This window comes from Theropithecus gelada, chromosome 2 (assembly GCF_003255815.1).
Source record: "Theropithecus gelada isolate Dixy chromosome 2, Tgel_1.0, whole genome shotgun sequence".
NCBI classification, from domain to species: domain Eukaryota; kingdom Metazoa; phylum Chordata; class Mammalia; order Primates; family Cercopithecidae; genus Theropithecus; species Theropithecus gelada.
Window position 1 is genome coordinate 186600718 of NC_037669.1, and position 17408 is coordinate 186618125.

Consider the following 17408-nt stretch of genomic DNA (forward strand, 5'->3'; position numbering starts at 1 on the left):
CTCTCAAACTCCCGACCTCATGATCTGCCTGCCTCAGCCTCCCAAAGTGCTGGGATTACAGGCGTGAACCACCGTGCCCAGCCGACCGTTGGTAAATTTTTATAAAGCTTCCCAGGTGACTCTAACATTCAGACAGGGCAGCAACCCAATGGCCTAGATCAACAGTTAAAGCCAGGCCACATAACCCAATGGTTTTTGTGTGTGTGTTTGATCAGTTATCCATCTGTAATGGTGGTGGTAAGGGTCAGGTAAGGCACATAACATATAAGATCACTCCTTCTAGGGACTGTGGAAGTGGCAGGAAACTGAAAATGTGTCTATCACAGGTATTCATCGTCTCTAGGGAGTGCCTGGTCTGGGATGAATCACAGTATGTGCACTCCACCCACATTTTTAATACAGGTGTTAAAAGGCCAACACCCTTTGGAAATCATAGGGGTTTAAATTGCCAGTACGTGAGTACTTTGTCTAGAGCCTGTGTAGGCTGAATACACCAGGTGCCACTACTGTTGATGACTAGAAGTGGGTGGAGGCAGCAAACGGGATCTTGTTGTTCCTGGGCCATGGTCCAGAGGCTCCAAAGAGCAGACAGTGAAAAGATTATGAATCAGCTAATTGGTGTGGCAGTGTCAAATTATGGTCAGGAAAAGGCTGTTGGAAATATCAGGGAAATGCAGACGTGGGAAGAGGCTGGAGGCTTGTTGGTGCAGAGAAGGGACTGGCAGGAATTTAAACTAGTATACTACAGCGTTCTTGGTTGAGGAGGGAAAGCCCAGTAGGAACTGAAAGTGAGGCCCTAGGGAGAACACAAGGAATAATCTAGCCACATATTGTCAGAGAAGAAAAGGATCCAGTCCAGGTACAGCTGTTGGTGGTGCTTTGGTCTCAGGCTACTTGAAAAAAGCAGAACTGTAAGTGTTATATACAATGACCAACCACCACAAGCAGAGAATTCAGGATTAGTAGCATAAAGGGCATGGAGACAACCTCCCAGTGTTTCCCCAATGACAACGAGCCAAAACAGGAAAATAAAAATTAAGTCAGGAAGGGCGTGGTTGCTCACACTTGTAATCCTAGCTCTTCGGGAGACTCAGAAGGGCAGATTACCTGAGGTCAGAAGTGTGAGACCAGCCTGGGCAACATGGTGAAACCCCATCTCTACTTAAAAAAAAAAAAAAAACAAAAATTAGCCAGGTGTGGTGGTGGGTGCCTGTAATCCCAACTACTCGGGAGGCTGAAACAGGAGAATCGCTTGAACCCGGGAGGCAGAGGTTGCCGTAAGCCAAGATGGTGCCACTACACTCCAGCCTGGGCGACAGAGTGAGACTCCATCTCAAAAAAAAAAAAGTTAAGTCAAATGAAAAAGACAGACCTAGAGAAACATTGTTCTCAAGGAGGAATCTAAGGGGACCAAATCCATGGATTTAGTACTTATGGGCTAGGAGGAAAATTAGAACGAAAGATGAGCAGCCATAGATCGACCCTTCCAAAAACATTATGCAAATACTAGTGTGTCAAGATCATGGACACACAACGATTTAACATACTGCCAGTTTATAAAATGCCCTTCAAGAGGAATATATCCTAATTTACTAAATCAGAAAATGACCCAGCAATTTCACTTCTAGGTGTAACTTCCAGATAAATGTTTCCATGTGTATGTAAGAGGACATTTGCAAGTATGCTCATTGAAATGTTGATTGGAAACCAAAAATTTAGAAATAGTTATATTAGTTACAGAATAACTAAATTTATTGTGTTTTATTTCAGTAAGATAATACCATATGTCCATTAAATAAATAACTATAAGAATGGACATTTATAGATAATAAGTGAAAAAGCAAGTCAAAAAAGGATACTTTCAGTATGGCAAAATTCATATATACACATACACAAATATATAGAATGTAGCTGGGTGTCATGGCTGGGTATCAAACCTGTATTTCCAGCTATTTTGGAGAACTACTTGAGACCAGGAGTTCAATGCTGTGGTGTGTTATGATCATGCCAGCGAATAAGCCACAGCATACCATGACCTTGACTCTAAAAAGTAATGACAGTAATATAATTCATTTATTTTTACATACATATTTAGAAAAGGAATAAAAATATAGATTGCATATGCACCAAATCAATAAAAACAATTCCCTCTGAAGAGGGAATTGGGGTTTGGGATGGTATCACACAACACTATGTATAATATTTTATTTTTTAAAACACGAAGTACATTTGTTATAATATCATCATTTATAATTTCAGTATAGTGGGCTTGTAGGTGTTGTTTATATTTTTGCTGGTCTTAAACCAACCAAAAGTAAATATACAAACATTAACAGAAAAAAAAATCACATGGTGCTTTTTACAATATTTAATCAATGGTATTAATTCAATGTATCTAATGCTGTATAGGGTATTAATGATGTCAAGGATAACATTTAGTCCATGCTTCCAAGGAGCATCCGATATCTAAAGACAGACACACACACACACACTCACACACACACACTCACACACACGCAATTACAAGAGTAAGTATAAACTTTTATGAAAACACGTATGAAGAAGATATTACTTTTTGTTAGAAAAGGGAAGTCAAGAAAAACTACAAAGAAGAAAAACATTTTCGATTGGCCACTCAGAAAGAGTAGGATGTTCAGGAGTAGGGGACAGCAGGAATAAAGGCATAGAAGTATAAAACAAGTAGACATTTTATATAACAACACAATGTATTGTGTGATTGGATTATAAATTGGGTATCGATTATAAAGGTAAATGACAGAAAATAGACCTGGAAATTGGGGATAGTTAATAAAAGGCCCAGAATGTCCTATTAAGGAGTTTGGGCTACAGATGTACATCTCAGTAAAATAATACTGTTGCTGATATGGAGGATGATTGAACTGATGTGAGTCTGGAGAAAGGAACACAAGAATCTAGGTAAGAGAAACCCATCATTCATTACTAGATGATGGTCAATATCTAGTGAGTCACTTCTATATCACGTACTACAAATATAGTCTCAACAATTCAGAAATGAACTGAAGGTCAGAACTGGAATTATTACCCTGATGGTGGCTGGTGGCAACCTCAGAGAGAAGCTAATATGAGCCTCAAAACAATCAGAAAAGTTGAGTACAAAACTGCTCTTTACCCAATAGAGAAAGCTTTCTGTTGACCATCTATTACTCATATAAAGAATAAATATATAATCCACACTCTCCAGGCAAAGAAGGTTTATTTGTGAAGAAAAACCAGCTTTCTTGGATGGTTGTACTGTAAACAAGAGCCCCTTTTCACTACATGCTTAAGAGTCTGTTGAACCTGCCAAAGGGTGGTTCACCTTGGCTGCAGTAATAATGCAGACTGGCTCCTCCACAGGAAAATTAGGGATTTGCAATAAACCACCAAAGACCCTGAAAGCATTTGTGTGAGTGACCTACATATTTGCTGGAGTGACATTCTGAATGGAGACAGAGTTTTTTCTTTGCTCTCATTCTCACCCCACTCTCCCTACCCTGTGGAGATAACATTGGTCTGAATATCAGAGGCCTTTGAGTTAGTCTTACTTATACCTTTTCATCCCATGAGATTTTTAGAAAATTGCTTCTCCTCTCAGGATTCCAGGGCCCTCATCTGAGAGTAAATTTTTTTTTTTTTTTAATTTCTCTCAACTGACTACATCTTGACCTTGGAGCAGAGAATATGATAACTACATTACTCAGTCATTTTATTCAGCATGCTGATTCAGTGGCCTTTCAAATCCTTTCCACTAATTCACGCAAAGGAAGCACAATTCTGAAAAATATGTGTCTGAAAAACACGGCTGTTTACCTTCTAGCATTTCAGGGGAAAGATGATCTAAACATGGCCACTGATCTTCAGAGTGTCAGGGAAAGAGCAAGAGTTCAAGGCCCAGTTAGATGAAGATGAGTGCAACTCAGCTGACCCCAGAGGTCTGAGATCTTGAGTCCCAGTGACTCTCCCTGGCTTTTTCTACACTGCTCGGGGCAGAGGCTTCCTGTAGAATTCCTTCAGGGACAAATTAGGTGCTTGGCTACCACCTTGAACTATTTTTATGGTTCTTGTTCTATTTCTAACATCTGGTCCAATCAGATAATCTTCTCTCATTTGATGATGTTGGAGGCTTTACCCATCTTACATCTCAGAGGTTTGTGAGTCAATTCAAAGTAAGGTCTGTGCTTCTCTTTAAAGAAATAATTTGGAAAGCATAATGTAAAGGTCTTTTCAAGATCCACATTGTCACTCTTGCCAAAGGCTTTCATCTCTATGCTTGGGAGATGGAAAGCAATGTGGAAAATGTTGATAAAGGTCTTTTATTAACTGTGAAACCAGGGGTGAATTATTTACTTTACAGGATCCTCAATTTATTTGTAACTAAAATCAGAGACAAAATGCTCACTTACAAAATTGTTACGATCATCACTTGAAGGATAAAATTTGTGTAAGAGCTCTTGAAGTAAAGGAGATGTTCAGTACACAGTAGTTCATGTCACTAGGCTACTCAGGATAATCAACCAAGAAAAAAGTGCTATTGCATTTTAGTATTAATAGCAAATTAATTTCAAATTTCAAATTTCAAACTTCAGATTTCAAAACTGAATTTTTGTAAGTCATTTTTCTTTCAGTTTTCTTTTGAAGACAAGGAGTAACATTGTTGTGAATAGGTTATAGTAGGTGAGAACGGGGTAGAAGTGGGAGGTGGGATGGAGAGCTTACTTTCTTATTTACTGATCTCCTCATCTAACTACACCATGATGGACTACTGTCATGCATCACAAACTTATGCTTTGTACCTTTCTCTTTCCATTAATCTCATTTACAAAAAGATAACTTTGTTATTACTCTGTGTTCACACCTGAGTAGCCAAACATGGCTGAAGGAAAACATGGACTCACTTTATGTTTACAATTCACTTTAGATTTATAACCTCAGGGCTTCTAAGCAATTCACCTAGGTCTCATGATTTAACCTATTCTCCTCTCTGTAGACACCTATTTAGTATTTTCCCCATATCTGAAAACCTTGCTTACCTTCTCACTGACAGCATAGGACTTTGTTTTACGTAAATATTCGCTTGAAAAAAATAGAAGTGATTAGAACAGAGTTTCATCATCTTCCCTCCAGCAAACTGTAGCTGAGCTACATCAGAATTCATATTCTGTGCTGTACTTTCTGTTAAAATGATGAGCTATATCCCTTTTCCGAATTAAGATAAGAATTTTCACTTGTGCTCTGAAATCTACTTCTTGGCCAGGTGCGGTGGCTCACGCTTGTATTCCTATAACTTTGGAAGGCCAAGGTGGCTGGATCGCTTGAGGTCAGGAGTTTGAGAGCAGCCTGGCCAACATAGTGAAACCTCATCGCTACTAAAAATGCAAAAATTAACCAGGCATGGTGGTATGTGCCGGTAGTCCCAATCACTCAGGAGGCTGAGGCAGGAGAATTGCTTGAACCCTGGAGGCGACCTGAGATCATGCTACTGCACACCAGCCTGGGCGACAGAGTGAGACAAAAGAAAGAGAGAGAGAGAGAGAGAGAGAGAGAAAGAAAGAGAAGGGAGGGAGGGAGGGAAGGAAGGAAGAAGGAAGGAAGGAAGGAAGGAAGGAAGGAAGGAAGGAAGGAAGGAAGGAGAAAGAAAGAAAAAGAAAGAAGAAAGAAAGAGAGAGAAAGAAATCTACTTCTTATTATCTTCTCAAGAACTTTACTCTTACATCATAAATGTTATATTTTCTCTAAAATAATTTCTATCAGCGTAAATGTGCTGTAATATATTTTACCTTTAACAAACCCTTATGGATTTGATGTTTTCTGCTCTTCAGAAAGTAGTCCATACATTCTACCTTCACCTTTTTCCTCCTGTTAACTCCAAACACACTCTAATCAGGAATCCCTTCCGCTCTACACTGAATCCACTTACCAAAGTTACCAACAAACCTCATGAACCAAATCCAGTCATCAGTTCCCCGTCTTTATATTATTTAACTCAGAACAGAAGCAGCATTACCAGAGTGCATTATTCCTGCTTTGATAAGCTTCCTTTTTTTTTTTTTTTTTTTTGGTTTTCAATGCCTTGTCAGTTAGGCCAAAGATTCTAAGTTCCTAAGGGGCATCATTTCATAGTTGTTTTACATGTACATTTCCAGAGAGTAAGATCTTTCTCAAAAAAATTATTGACGTGGCTTTTTTTGTGGGTAAGTAGTGATATCGAATCTGTTTTCTGGGAAATAAACAAAATTTAAGATAGTTGAGGCCGGGCATGGTGACTCACTCTTGTAATTTTAGCACTTTGGGAGGCCAAGGCGAGAGGATCACTTGAGGTCAGGAGTTTGAGATCAGCCTGGCCAACATGGTGAAACCCTGTCGCTACTAAAAATACAAAAATTAGCCAGGCGTGGTTGTGCACACCTGTAATCCCAGCTACGCAGGAGGCTGAGGCACAAGAATTGCTTGAACCCAGGAAGTGGAGGTTACAGTGAGCCGAGATCATGCCACTGCACTCCAGCCTGAGGGACAGTGAGACTCTGTCTCAAAAAAAAAAAAAAAAAAAAATTAAGAGAGCTGTACTGACAAAAATACTACCAGCTTTTTAAACTTTATTTATTTGTTTATTTATTAGAGGGAGTCTTGCTCTGTTGCCCAGACTGGAGTGCAGTGATGCCATCTTGGCTCATTACAACCTCCACCTCCTGGGTTCAAGTGATTCTTTTGCTTCAGCCTCCTGAGTAGCTGGGATTACAGGCATGTGCCACCACACCTGGCTAATTTTTGTATTTTTAGTAGAGACAGGGTTTTGCCATGTTGGTCAGGCTTGTCTTGAACTCCTGGCCTCAAGTTATCCATCTGCTTCGGCCTCCCAAAGTGTTGGGATTATAGGCAAGAGCCACGGCACCTGGCCCATGTAAGTCTTTAATCCATCTTAAGTAGATTTTTGTATATGGTGTAAGAAAGGGGCTTTCTAGTTCTTTAAGATGCATCACTAAGTTATCGGTTGGAAGTTTTTCTACTTTTTTGATGTAGGTGCTTATGACTATACATTTACCTCTTAGTATTGCTTTCACTGTATTCCATAGGTTTTGATATGTTGTATTTCCATTTTCATTTGTTTCAAGAAATATTTAAATTTTCTTCTTAGTTTCTTCATCAATCCACTGGTCATTCAGGAACATATTGTTTAATTTCCATGTATTTGTAGAGTTTCCAAAATTCCTCTTGTTTTATTCCATTGTAGTCAGAGAAGATACTTGATATTATTTCAAGTTTTTTGAATTTTTAAAGACTCATTTCGTGGCTTAACATATGGTCTTTCCTTTAGAGTGATCTACCTGCTGAGGAGAAGAATGAGTATGCTGCAACTATTGGATGAAATGATCTACAAATATCTATTATATCCCATATTAGTCAGGGTTTGCTAGAGAAACAGAACTAATAGGATATATATGTGTGTGTGTATATATATATATATATATATGTTTACTAAGTGTTGTTTTGTTTTGTTTTGCTTTGTTTTTGATGGAGTCTTGCTCTATTGCCCAGGCTGGAGTGCAGTGGCACAATCTTGGCTCACTGCAACCTCCACTCCCAGGTTCAAGTAATTCTCCTGACTCAGCCTCTTGAGTAGCTGAGATTACAGACATGCATCACCACACCCGGCTAATTTTTGTATTTTTAGTAGAGATAGGGTTTTACCATGTTGGCCAGGCTGCTCTTGAGCTCCCGACCTCAAGTAATCTGCCCACCTCAGCCTCCCAAAGTGCTGGGATTACAAGTGTGAGCCACTGCACCTGGCCTATTAAATATTAACTTACATGATCACAAGGTCCCACAATAGGTTGTCTGCAAGCTTGAGGAGCAAGGAGGGCCAGTCCAAGTCCCAAAACTGAAGAACTTGGAGTCTGATATTCAAGGGCAGGAAGCATCCAGCATGGGAGAAAGATGTAGGCTGGGAGGCTAGGCCTGTCTTGTCTTTTCACGTTTTTCTGCCTGTTTTATATTCAGTGGAAGCTGATTAGATGATGTCCACCAGATTAAGGGCAGATCTGCCTCAGCCCACTGACTCAAAGGTGAATCTCTTTTGGCAACACCCACACAGATAGACCCAGAATTAATACTCTGTATCTTTCAATCCAATCAAGTTGACACTCAGTATTGACCATCACAGGTCCATTTGGTCTATCATGCAGATTAAGTCTGATGTTTCTTTACTGATTTTCTGGCTATATTATTTGTTAAATGCTCAAAGTGGGATGTTGACATTTCCAGCTATTATTGCATTGGGGATATCTCTCTTTAGCTCTAATAATATTTGCTTTATATATCTGGATGCTCCGGTGTTGAGTGCATATATATTTATAATTGTTATATCCTGTGGCTAAGTTGATCCTTTTGTTATTATATAATGACCTTCTTTGTTTTTTAATAGTTTTCATTTGTTTCAAGAAATATTTAAATTTTCTTCTTAGTTTCTTCATCAATCCACTGGTATTCCTGCTCTTTCTTGACTTCTATTTTCATGGAATATCTTTTTCCATCTCTTTATTTTCAGTCTATGTGTGTCTTTATAGGTGGAGAGTGTTTCTTGTAGGCCACAGATTATTATTCTTTAAATCCATTTAACCATTCTATGCCTTTTAATTGGAGAGTTTATTCTGTTTATATTTAATGTTACTGATAATTAAGGACCCCTGCCATTTTGTTATTTTTCTTACTGTTTCGTGACCTTTTCTTTCTTCGTTCTTTCCTTCCTGTCTTCCTTTTTAGTGAAGATGATTTTCTCAGTAGGTTTACTTCAATTTCTTGCTTTTTATTTTCTGTGTGTGTGTTTGTTTTTTATTTGAGGTTATCATGAGGCTTGCAAATAATATCTTATAACTCATGATATTAAAGTGAAGAAAACCTAGCACTGATTATATAAACAAACAACTAGCAAAGACTCAAAGAGAAAACTAATAAAAACTCTACACTTTAAAAATATGGACTACTTCACATAATTGCATGTTATTCTTTGACAGGGGCCATGGTAATCATCTCTGTATGATTCTACTTTTATTATATGTGCTGCCAAAGTAAACACTTTATTATTTATGTGAATAAATTAAATTCTCCAATCAAAAGACATAGGGTGGCTGAATGGATTAAATAACAATATACAACAATATAATTCCTGCAAGAGACTCACTTTAGCCTCAAGGAAAAACATAGCCTGAAAGTGAAGGGATGGCATAAGATATTCCATGCAAATAGCAACCAAAAGAGAGCAGAAGTGGCTGTACTTACATTAGACAAAATAGACTTTCAGTCAAGAGATGAAGAAGGTCACTATATAGTGATAAAGAGGTCAATTCATCAAGAGCATATAACTATTGTAAATATATAAGCATCCAACTTCAGAGCACCTACATACATAAAGCAAATATTAACAGAACTTAAGGGAGAAGGAGATAGCAATACAATAGTAGAAGACTTCAGTACCCCACTGTCAACAATGGATAAGTTATTCACTCAGAAAATCAGCAATGCAACAGCAGACTTGAATAACACAATAGATCAACTGTCCTAACTGACAAATACAAAACATCACATCCAATAGCAGCAGAGTAAACATTCTTCTCAAGTTTACATGGAACATTCTCCAGGATAGATAATATGTTAGGCCACAAAACAAGTCTTAACAAATTTAGGAAGATTGAAATCATATCAAGTATCTTTTCCAACCGCAATGTTATGAAACTAAAAATCAATAACAGGAGGAACTTTGGAAAATTAAAACATATGTGGAAATTAAACATACTCCTCAATAACCAAATTACTTATTCTGGTTCAGAGAAGAAATCAAAAGACAGTGAAAACAGACACACAACACATCAAAACTTATGGAATGCAGCAAAAAACTTCATTCCCTATGGGGGAAATTTATGGTGATAAATGTCTATGTCACGAAAAAGAAAGGTAGAAAGAAAGAAAGAAAGAAAGGAACAACCTTACTTTATATTCAAGAAACTAGAAAAATAGGGAAAATGTGAATCTAAAATTGACAAGAAGAAAGAAGTAAAAATTAGAGCAGAAATAAAGGAAACAGAGATTAGAAAAACAACTTAGTCTCCAGGAACACTCGGGCTGGTGGGCAATGAGGGTGTTAATCACATTTTCCTAGTCCACCTTAGAGAAGACTGTTGCCGCACTAGTTGAAATGGTTCCAATAGCCTCCCTTGCAAGACACTTCAGATTCAAAGAATTTTCTTTGTAAAAGCAGCAAGGGAGGTGTCACAGTTTTCCATTCAGAGCAACAACTTTAAATTTTTGCCATGGAAAATTCGGAGAAGACAGAAGTGGTTCTCTTTGCTTGTGGTTCCTTTAATTCTATCACCAACATGCACCTCAGGTTGTTGGAGCTGGCCAAGGACTACATGATGGAATAGGAAGATATAGAGTTGTCAAAGGCATAATCTCTCTTGTTGGTGATGCATACAAGAAGAAAGGACTCATTCCTGCCCATCACCAGGTCATCATGGCAGAACTTGCCACTCAGAATTCCAAATGGGTAGAAGTTGATACAAGGGAAAGTCTTCAGAAGGAGTGGATAGAGACTGTTAAGGTGCTAAGGCACCATCAAGAGAAACTGAAGGCCAGTAACCGTGATCACCAGCAGAACTCACCTGCGCTAGGAAGGCCTGGATGAAAGAGGAAGTGGACTGAACAAAGACAAGATTCTGATCAAAAGGAATCCCCTAGAGGCAAAGATGAAAGGTGCGCCAAAGGTCCATCTGCTGTGTGAGGATAGATTTCTTGGAGTCTTTGGTGTTCCCAGTTTGTGAAGAGTGAAGATATCATCCAAATCATGGCAGATTATGAGCTCATATGTATTACTTGATATATATTACCACGGGAAATTCAGATTAAATTGGAAATGATGCTCAGAAATTCATCTATGAATCTGATGTGTTGTGGAAACACCAGAGCAACATTCATATGGTAAATGAATGAATGACTAAGGACATCTCATTCACAAATCTGGAGAGTCCTCAGAAGGGACCAGAGCATTTACTAGTTGGCACCAGATCTTGTCCAATAATACACTGAAAAGCACAATTTGTACAGCTCTGAGAGTGAAGACAGGAATGTTGGGATCATCCTGCCCCTTTGCAGAGAAACACTGCAGAAGCTAAGGCATAGGAATTCTACAGCATGATGTTTTGGACTTCCCTTTTGGGGATTTGAAACAATCTGAGTATTGGTAACGGGGGCAAGAAATTGTGATCCGTAGCATAAAATAAAGCTTAAAAGTTTAGTAAAAATCAGTGGTAAGTTAAAATCAGGATTTATTTTTATTAGAAGTTGCTAAGATGAATGTTTTCCACATGTTTTGGTTTTTTTTTTTTTTAGAATGTACGAATCTCTTTATCTTTAAGCCAAGAGATTAGCAGCACACTAAAACCAGAAGAATTTTCAGTGAAACTAGCTAGAAATAAGAAGTAGAAAAGTACATTGAACTCTACCACATAAAAGACACAGAGTGTGAAAAGTAAAAGTTCATTTAAAATTCTAACTTTGGTTATGAAGGGAATTGACATTTTCTGGCTGCCTGTTGCTGGGTAATCAAGAGCCAGGATAGACAAAGGAAGGAACTCTTAGAGTGGTGATCTTGTAAAATGCACCATTGAGAAATCATCCCCAGTTATGCAAAATAATGATTGTGAATTTGCCTGGCAGAAACGTTGCACCAATAGTGAGTTTTCTGTGGCACACATCAGAATGGTCGAATAAACTTTGGCAAGACTTAACTGCCCAGAGCTCCACCTTTGGAGGCAGGGAGTGGGGTCCAAGCCCTTGTATGTTTAGAAAGGTATGTAGATATTTCTGATGCCCACCAGAGATAGAGAGTTGCTGCCTTACAGGTTACACACATTCACTTAGCCTTTTGTGAATCATGTTCTGGCCCTGGCCATCTGCCACCTCTTTATCTTCAGAAACAACTTCAGAGATAACATCATGCTGCCTTGAAATGAGAAAATTACAGAGAATGAGGGGTCTCATTCCAGGAATTTCTAAGTCTGAATGCTCTCAGCCTTTATTGATAGTTTAATCAAAAGATCTGAGTGGGGCACGGTGGCACATGCTCTGTAATCCCATGTACTTGAGATGCTGTGGCTGGAGGGTCTCTTGAGCCCAGAACTTTGAGACCAGCTTGGGAGAAACAGGGAGAGTTCGTCTTAAAAAAACTCGGGAGTTTCTGAAGAGCCCTGCTCTTTCTCTGTTCCAGCCCACTGTGAATCTGCCATTTGTGAATTTAAGCAGAAAAGGGGTCTGTTTTCTTATACTTTTCCTCTTCTTGCCCTTTTGTATGAAGTTTAACTAATAGTAGTACTCTCAAATCATTAGCCATAGCTGTATGATAAAAACTGGGTAAAATTTCATGGAAGTTCTACCAATTGGGAAAATGAAAGACTAGAAATAGCTTTTTGTAAAATAGTTTCAGGGTTTGTGAAAATAGTTCTGCGATAGAAACAGGACTAAAATTAAATTTCTAATGAAAATAGAATAATTTGCTTTTTTGTAATTTCTATTTCTTACCTATACCACCCCAGATTAAGGGTTTGAATTGCAGAAGAAAAACATAGAATTGTGCAATTGCATAGTCAGACCTGAATCTACAGTTTAAAAAAGGAAAATGTTAAATAAGGTTAAGCAAATGTTTATGCTATAGCTCCCAGCTTATTCCCACTAAAGCCATTGGGCCAACTCCCAAAGACAGGGAAGGCGAAAAGCCCCACACCTAGCAGGTTTCATTATCCATCTGCTGAGTGAATGAAAGATTGGAATCTCAAATTCTAGAGATGCAAGTCATTTTTCTACTCCTTAGCCTTTTGGAGTTTAAGAGTTGAAGCAGCACTGAAAAATAACAATTGAGCAAGATGAAGCTATTATAACGGAGCTTTAGTTTCTTCTGGGCAACTTCTAGTTCATCTGAAACTTCTCTCATGCTGTCATGCCTTCCTAGTTAGAAGTGCCCAGGCCCTGCTCACCTGTGACAGCACTGACCTCAGAACCTCACTGGATGAGGCACGTGCAGGAGGCCTGGTAATGGGGAAATGGAGCAACAACGTTATACAAAGGACAAACTGCTTGGCTTTTTCTCCCAGTTCTGAGGATGCTGCTGATGCTGCCACATAATAGTATAATTTTGGGTGTCCTCCTGAACAGAACTTCCCCTTTGAATAATGGAAATAAGAGCAATGAACTTCGTAGGAGAATAAATATTGATAACTGTTGTGACTTTCTTTAGGAAGAAGAAAATATGTCATTGTTTATTCCCTACTTCATCATCTACGTAATTTGCTTTTGCAATGTGAATTTAGAGGAAATATGTGATGCTGGTATTGTGTTTTGTTTGTTTTTTTGATGCTGGGGGTTTTATTTGTTGTATACTTTACTCTGTATATTGTGTAATTTGAATGCAACAAAGATGCAGGAAAAGTCCTTTATTGGCATCTTCAAAGACAATTTAAAGATCAACAAAACTGAGTTGGTTTCTTTTGAAATAAACAAAATTACCAAACCTTTAGCTAGACTAACCAAGAAAGAAGAGAGAAGCCTTGAATAAATGAAACTGAAAATGAAAGAGATGTTACAACTGATACCTCAGAAATACAAAGGATCATAAGTGACTATTGTGAACAATTATACTCCTAGTTTCTGGAACGCAAAGTAGCAGCGATGTCTTTATTAACTAGGACTAAATGTTCAATTACCCCATATGGTAATATACTTGTAAAAAGGATCATTGTGTGTTAATTGTTCTTGGCCAGAATATCAGGTGATGGAGAATAGTAATATCATCTTAAGAGAGTTGACGGCACTAAGAAAAAGATATTAACAAATGTTATTAAGATAAGATTATAATTTTTGATTTTATATTTATATCATTAAACTATAAATGATTTTACATTTATAGTTTCAACGGCTGTCATTTTAAAAATGTTTTTGTATCTACAGCTGAGGCAGCATATGTATTTTGGAAAGCAGAATACCATGCTTAGAAGTTAATAATGCAAACTTAGTCACTTACTAGCTCAGTGACATCTGATGACTCAATTAACCTCATTGTGCCTTGGTTTTCTCATGCATAAAGGGGAAAATAATAATAGTGCCTTTATCTTATGGAGATAAAGTAATGTTTTATGGAGTTAATACCAATAAAAATCTTAGAAGTGTGCCTGGCGTATAGTAAATGTTACACATACATTAGTTCTAATTATTTGTAGAGAGAACATTAGTATTCTGGTCTTAGCTCTGCTGCTCTCTGATTATCTGTCATCTTGGGCAATATATTCTGATCTCTGAGTAGCCTCCATTTTCTTCTGTAATAGGTGCATAATATTTCTTTATAATGTTTTAATGAGAAAATGGATACAAAACTATACATAAAAAATTCCACGATTTAAAAATTTATTTATTGCATAGTATAAAAAGAATATGTGATCTCCGGTTCCATCCATGTTGTTTCATATGACTGGATCTCATTCTTTTTTATGGCTAAATAGCACTCCACTGTGTATATATAACACATTTTCTTCATCCAGTCATTTGTTGATGGACACATAGGTTGCTTCCAAATCTTGACTATTGTAAACAGTGCTGCAACAAACATAAGAGTGCAGATATCTCTTTGATATACTGATACCGATTTCCTTTCTTTTGAGGATATATGTACCTAGTGGTGGGATTGCTGCATTGTATTTATGCTAAGTGAAATAAGCCAGGCACAGAAAGGCAAACACTTCATGTTCTCACTTATTTGTAGGAGCTAAAAATCAAAACAATTGAACTCGACATAGAGAGTGGAAGGATGATTATCAGAGGTTGGGAAGGGTAATGGGGGTCGGGGGGAGGTGGGAATGGTTAATGAATAAATAAAATAGAAAAACTGAATAAGACCTAGTATTTGATAGCACTACAGGATGACTATAGTCAGTAATCACTTAATTGTATACTTTTAAGAGCATAATTGGATTGTTTTTAACTCAAAGGATAAATGCTTGAGGGGGTGGCTACCCCATTCTCCATGCTGTGCTTATTTCACATTTCTTACCTGTAACAAAACATCTCAGGTACCCCATAAATATATGTACATCTACTGTGTACCTACAAAAACTAAAAAAAAATAAATAAAAAGAATGGGTGAAAATTATGGAGAAGAACAACAAAAAGAACGCTCTAACATATAGAGAACAGATCAAAGATGATATAGTCTTGATTGATAGTTTGAGATAGTTTTTAATTCCATTCCACCAACCATTTTTTAGTTCCTTCCTTCTTTCTTTCCTCTCTTCCTTCTTTCCTCCCTCCCTTCTTTCTCTCCTTCCTCTTTTCTTCCTCAGTAGATATTCAATAATTTATCACACATCTGCTGAGAAACTATACTCTAACAGGCCCAGTGCTAGCTACAAAAGCATTCTCCACACGTGGGAGAGTTCAGGCAGATAGTAAAGAACCAGTCACACTGAACATCCATGGAGGAGTGGGTAACACAGATAATTTAATCTTCAGGTTTGAAGTTTCACAAATTAGTGGCCTCAGGATAATTTGTGTGGCTTTTAAAAAATACAAATTTCTAGACCCCACTTCTTGATTCTACCAACGGGAATTCTGAAAATGAGGGAAGGGAAATTGCAGAGAGAAATGGTCTATACTTTCTAACGTTTCACCAAAGAATTCTGATGCGGCAGGTCCACAGACCTTGGCCAGTTTGAAAATTTATTGAAATATCTTATAGTTCATTCCAATGTAAGTATATGATTAATCATTTTTAAAAGATAATTTTATATAAACCAAAAAATACTGTCATTATTGCTTTCTTAATTTCAGCATGTGGGTATTGTGATATGGGTTCCTTTCATGATTTTCCAAATACAATGTCATCACTTAAAATGTAGCAATACTAATCACAATAGTAGAAAAAGAAACACATTCCAGCACCTTCTATACCTAGATCCAGAATTTTTGTCCAGTGATATCAATCACCTTGTTCCACAAATCTAAATTTGAGATAAATCCTCTTTTTTTGCTTAGGTGGTTTTGTTTCATTTTTATTCCACATCTGAATTAGTCCAAACTGTTGATAACAAAGGAAAGAGGTGAAGAAGTATAACTTGATTAGCCTAAATCCATTCCCACTATGAAAAAGAGCATGGAGCCAGCCTGTGAGCAATGGTGAGTAACATCATCGTTACTAACAAATGTGGGCCATTTTTAGGTATTCTAATCTTGGGCTTCAAAGTCTAAAACATTAAAAAATAAAAGAATAAAATTTTTTTGTTTAAAGCAATGCTGGTTTTCTAATGGCTCAAAGGTCAATCATCGGCTTATGTCTAGTAAAAATGAGGATTACATGTTATCTCTTTTAGAACCAGAAAACAAGGTAATATTGGAATGCAGATTGTTAGAAATGAGGCATTTTTGATGTGTCTGATTATTCTCTCATTCAACATATGTCTAACCTGTGTGATTCTTCTGTTAAATAATATCTAGGCCAACTAGAAATCTACACAATATTCCTAGGAATGATTATTTTCTACGGGTTTCAGAGCAAGTACCAAAAATGTATAAATATCTAACATTTATTTTTCATTTCTTGAATGCTAAAGCATGTGAGCATCTTGGTCTATTATATTTAGTCAAGAATATCTTTCCACTATTTCTGCATTAAACATTAATGAGTAGATTCCTTCGGAAATTTGGCATTTTGTCCTGCACTAGAATTAGAAAAAGTTTTCTCCTCAAATAACTGGAAACAGCGTGTGTTCTGTTTATTGCTTCACTTCAAAGCCAGCCTTATAATTCCTTTCTGATTTTGTCTGGACAAGTTCAAATTAGCTACTACATGACTAGCCCAGACAGCCTTTCATAATCAAAATTGGTTGGCAAATGGTAAGACCTTTGGCTACAACTGTGTTTTCCTGTGCTGTTATTAATTGTCTAGCTTAGAGGAAACGGAGAGTTGTACAACTGCTCGTTTTCTAATGAAGTTTCTTAAAATCATAAAATGGTATAGTAGAACAACAAAAAAAGGCGCTCTGAGGATAAATTTCATCCTGTGTTTCTGTGGAAATAACTAGATTTTGGTTGTATTTTTCCCCAATCTGTGAGACATCAATGCTTTTGAAAAAAAAAAATGAGTTACTAGATTTAAAGATACTAAAAATTAAGCTCCATGTTTTATTAAATTCAGCAGAAATAAAATTACTCTGTCAGAATGCTGTGAAAGGTTTTTAAACATTTGCTCTCACTTTCTGTACTCATTTAATCTCATATTAGTAACAAAAATTTTCAAAACTGGCATCATTCTGCGGGTCATATGTTGCATAATAGTAATACAGTTGGTTTCCCTCATT

The 17408-nt window shown here is 37.3% G+C and overlaps 1 non-coding gene and 1 pseudogene across 1 annotated transcript; one reads left to right on the forward strand and one right to left on the reverse strand.

The window, feature by feature from the left end:
- Positions 1-8984: 8984 nt before the first annotated feature.
- On the reverse strand, positions 8985-9091 carry LOC112619838. Its single transcript, XR_003118339.1, has one exon. It is a non-coding gene; the product is annotated as a U6 spliceosomal RNA (small nuclear RNA).
- A 1231-nt stretch (positions 9092-10322) lies between these two features.
- The window catches only part of LOC112619433, a 57125-nt pseudogene continuing 50039 nt past the window's right edge, over positions 10323-17408 (forward strand).